A 5,289-nucleotide genomic window follows, 5' to 3' on the forward strand; every position below is an offset into this window, starting at 1 on the left:
TGACAAGCAAAACCAAATAGCCCTTAACCACATTTCAACTGGATGAACTGTGCCCATTTAGAAAAAGCAACCTGTCTAAACCATCAAAACTGAAAAATATGAATAATAAAAGTGCCAATAACAATATGGTCCCTGCAGTCTTTGACTGATGTGGGAAAAAACAAAGTAAGTTCTTTTAACGTGAAACATTAAATGCCTCAATTGGAAGGACGATTTCCCCTAAATTAATACAGAAGAACCATAACACTCAAAGGACACAAGCTGAAATCAATTTAGACTTGAGAAAGGAGAAAACGCCCCATAAAGTGGGGGGAAAATGCCCCTAGTGTCTATTCCAGTGGTGATGAAGAGAACCTAGGATAAACCATCTGAGGGCCTGAAAGAGGTGAAGCCTGCTTCATGGTTCTCCAGTGTATAGTGGCGTTGACAATATTCAAACTGGACAAAAAAAGTCTGACAATTGATGAAAAACCTTAAATAAAACCTCCATTAATAAAAATGAATGCACATTTTACTAGAAGCATATTTTTACCTGCATGTTTTTGGTGAATTTCTTATTATTTTCCAGCAAACAAATGATATCATTATTGGTGTGGAAGAATTAAAAAAATGTTTAAACTATACTGTATAAATAATTGTGAAGCTAAAATTTAAGTGTAAAAGTTGAATCTTCTCAATTTTTCAATTGAAATTTTAAGCTGCAGCCCACAGTTCCCTAAGAAAACACATTTCAAAGGTAGATTCCTAAAGCTTGGAATGGTCCCAGAGAAGCTCCCTTCAGCGTGTTCATCTTAGAAAGTGGACTAACATCCAAGTGGATTAGTGGCCTGAGAGAACAGAGAAATTGGTAATTGTATCTAAAGAGAAACATTTCTTATAGGGTTTAACACCCCTGCTGTGGCCCAGCCTGACCAACAGGGAGCATTTACCCAAGTAAACAGTGGGCTTTCCCCACCCTTCCTCCATCTCCACCTCCACCCCAGTGCACCCTCACAGTGGTTTGCAGCATCCACAGAAAGAAAAGAGGAGCGCAGACACAACTCTCATCCTTTCCACAAACGTCCCAGATTAAATCATGAAATCATTCAGTGTTTGTGTGGTCCTCGCTCAGTCGTGGGGAGGCAGGCTTTGAGGAGCAGGGAAAGGGACGCGCCTCAGCCAGTGTGTGGGAACCACATAGGAAGAAATCCCTGGCTGATCCAGGCCAACACACTTTGTTTTTCGGGCCTCCGCTACCACCCCTTCCCTCCTTCTCTTTTTGACTATCCATTTTTGGGTTTTCATTTTTATTCATTGGGTGATCAGGGTGGAGGGAAGGGTGTCAAAAAGTAGGGGGCTGTTTGTGTGAGTCGGGGCCTGTGTGTGAAGGAGGATAGGATGTGGATGTAGGTGCAGGATTCAGACCAGGCCTGCCAACAAAAGCCAATGGATTGGTTTGTTGCGTCCAGGACTCTTGGACATTCTTCCCATGTCAGTATAATCACTACTGGGAGGTAGCTCCATTACGGATTACCATATCATTAATAGTATCCATGACTTTTGTTCAAAGGCTACTTGTGTAATGTTGCCTTGTGGATGACGGCTAATCCGCTGAGCTGCAGCTGTAGGAAAGAAGACGGGTAGATCCCACCGTCAGCCTCTCTCTGCTTCACACACACAAACACATAAATGGACACATACAGAAGCATCTCCCTGTCACAGCCCACAGGGATCAGGCCACTGAAAGACAGATACAATCAACAGTCAAATACAAAGTTCCCCCTTAGCAAAAAAGAAACATCCATTCTACACTTCCCAACTGATCCCCCATATAAAACCACCACCTCCCCCTCTTTCCTGCTCCTCCCTTGTCTATGTGTTGGCTGTCGTCCTCCCATTAAAGCCTGCTCTCTGCCGAAGTCCTCTTCTGAGATGGTAGGCCAGATTAGAAAGGGAACAATAACAGTTTTCTGTCTAAAATGTGCATCTTCTTAGTCCCCTTTCTCTTCTCTGCTGTGTCAGGGTGGGAAGAGAAAAGGAGAAGTAAAAGCTGCCATTCAGAAAGTTATCTGTGGGTGTCTCCTCCTAACAAAAGTTGGTTTGTTTCGTGGTTTTTTAATCTCCTATTTATGCCTCTACTGTGGAGTTTCTGTTTTTCTTTTTGAGTTACAAAAAACCTTTTAGTTTCCTTATGCAATTATTCAACATTAACTGTCAAGAAAAACACATTTTTTATTTTGTGACAATGAAGTGAGTACATTTTTGTCCTTTACAAATGCTATCACCCATATACATTTTCAGAAATGCTTGAAAACTTTTTTTTATTTCCAAGCAAACATTGTCCACCAATAATAAACATGATTTTTTTTCTTAGGATCTGATACCAAAATAAATATAATTTTGTACAGTTTTCCTGCTGACTTTTTGGGTCCCAGCATAATAAAAATCTGAGTTAGCCCCCAAAAATGTAAAATACACATTTATTTCTGATTTTATTGAGATTAAAAATATGTTTCTTTCATAAATTTGTTCATAAATGTATGTTTTTTTCTGCTTTGGTGTGGGCGTTTATGCAACCTCATAATACAAACCCGACATTTAGGTTTGTTTAGGAAAATATTCTCCGAAAATGTCAGATCCAGTTCAAATGTTTCAATCTATGAGAAATAAACTATCTGGGAAACACATATATTTATAGTTTATTTATTTAAACAACTGTCTTAATACTTATAGGCAAGCCCACATAGACATATTTATGTATTTTTCTAATTTAAATATTCATAAGGGTCCAGATGCCACGACTATGCTTCAAGACAAAAATCAACAGAATAAATTAGAACTTTCATCAACATTCCTTAAGGGGTTATTTGCTACCAAAATCGTTCAGCATGAATATATAGCATTGACATCAGATTATTTTTGAGTTGGATCACATTCAGTTTGTACCCATGCTGACCCTTAAAACGAAGTCTTGCAACCTAACTAGTTCCAATCAAGTTTTTCACCTTATTTCTTTCTTCGGAGTGGCTACTCGTTCTGTGACCTCAGAGTGTGACCTGTAGAGACCCGGGCTCCACCCTCTCTGGCCCAATGCTGGCTCCCAGGAGCAACTTAATACAGAGGAGCGTCCGTCCTTCTGCGGGACAAAAGGGGTGAGCATGGTATGCTCGCCCCTCTTGAATCCAGCCAAGCGCACAGGGAGCACATTAGGACCTCTAGGTTTTATTTCCCCTTTCTTTTTTGGTCTTGCAAAGAGCAGACTGGGGCGTCAGGTTTGCCAGGTGCCTCAGCTACAACTGCCTGACCACTGCACTGGTCAAATTCCCAAAGACCTTCATCTTGCACTTTCGTGATTCATGTTGTCAGTTTTTGTATCCACCACATGCCACTGAAGCGTTGTATTGTGACAGAAGGGAAGCAGCCCCGAAGCTTTTCTTAAAGACGCCATTACATGTGAATGCAGTTTTACAAATTCAAGTTATTGAAGTTTAAAGCGGCGTGTCCTTCACTGCAAGAAGTGAATCTCAAGAAGGTAAAGAAACCCTTGTTTCAAGAAAAATTGTTTACTTCCTGTCTTGATAATTATTCTTAGTTCAATAAGACATATCTTAGTGAACAGAATTATTTTCTTAAAAAAATATTTTTCAGCAAGACCAATTTTCTTACTCCATTGGTAGATTTTTTTTTCTTTCTTTCATTCATTCATCTTCTAATCCATTTTGTCCCTTTCAGGGTCACAGGGTTGCTTGAGCCTATCCCAGCCACTTGCGGGCGAGGGCTGGGGACATTCTGGACAGGTCGCCAGTCTGTCGCAGGGCCACAATCACACACCCATTCACACTCACATTCACACATATGGACAATTTAAAGTAACCAGTTAACCTATGAAGCAATTTTTTGGATGGTGGGAGGAAGCCGGAGTCCCCAGAGAAAACATGCACGGTGAGAACATGCAAACTCCAAACACAAACATCTCTGTGTGTTCTGTTTCAGGTCCCCCAGCCATTTTTTTTTCTTTTTGAAGAAAATATGTTAACAGGGTAAGATTTTTTTTACCTATTTCTGAGAAGTCTTGCAGTGTTTTTGCAGATTAAAAAATGCCACTGTCTTGACCTATTTTATAAAACCAACCAAGCCCTTTTTGATTGCCTAAAAAGCTAAATTTTGGAGATTAAAATAACTTTTAATTCAGATTTTCGTAATAAGAAATTGATATATAAATATGACAATAGAGACTATTAAAAAAAATACTACAACCCCAAAATTCATAATTCTTTGTCTGTTTGGCAATTTATGTTGTTTTTGCAGACATTTTCATAGACAAATGAGCTCAAAGAAATGATGGTTTAAGACCTTCAGAGCACACAAAACTGACTGTAGCCCCAATCGTATTTTGTTCAACATATGTCACATTTGTATGAGTTTTCAGTCTTTTATTAAATATTTGTTGACTGATACTTTCCTCACTGTCAGTTTGCAATTGTTTCTTCAAAAAAAAACATGTTTGAAGCTGCCTCTTTCTTTCTCTTTGAACTTTGATATTTCTTGTTTTTGTTTGTGGTGGAATTTGAAATTAGATAGTAACACAAATCTGAGCTGTGAGTAGGGATCCTGAGAATGCTACAGTGGCCCTGAAGTGCAAAGCATTCAACAAATCACTCGATACAAAAACATTTTAAATGTTAAAAAACAAAACACAATCAGACACCAGAAAATGTAGCTTCTGTGGGACATCACTGACTGGATGATGATGTCAAGTATCGCTTCAAGTCACATAACTTTCAGTTCAAATGATGGATAAACGTCATCATCCAATCAGCGATGTCTGTGAGTTCCTACTTTTTCCAGTTTCTGACATCGCTGATTGGATGATGACGTTTGTCCATCATTTGAACTGAAAGTTATTTGACATTCGAGATTTTACTGTCCAAACAAACAATGTCCAATAATAATCCATGTATTTACCACTTACATATTAAATCAAAAAAGGAGCAAATGGATAATGAACATTTACATTCCTTTCTTAAGATTTCGTCTGAAACAGAGGGGTCACCAGGAAGTAGTTTGTGTGGATGACGTCCATTCTGCAGGTAAATAATGGAAGGAAAGAACGAAAGGATAAAACGTTAATTTAAAGACTATAATCTTGGAATATTAGCAGATAGTGACAAGGCGCACACAGAAACATCTACTACCATTTACACCAACTAGATTTACAAATGTTTAGAAATGTCTGTGAAAAGATTCTGTATGAATGGATGTTAAAGACACACATCTGAAAATGCAATCCTGTCGTCCACAGATAAGGAA

Source organism: Oryzias latipes, chromosome 1, assembly GCF_053564925.1.
Source record: "Oryzias latipes strain Hd-rR chromosome 1, Olatipes_Hd-rR_3.1".
Lineage (NCBI taxonomy): Eukaryota > Metazoa > Chordata > Actinopteri > Beloniformes > Adrianichthyidae > Oryzias > Oryzias latipes.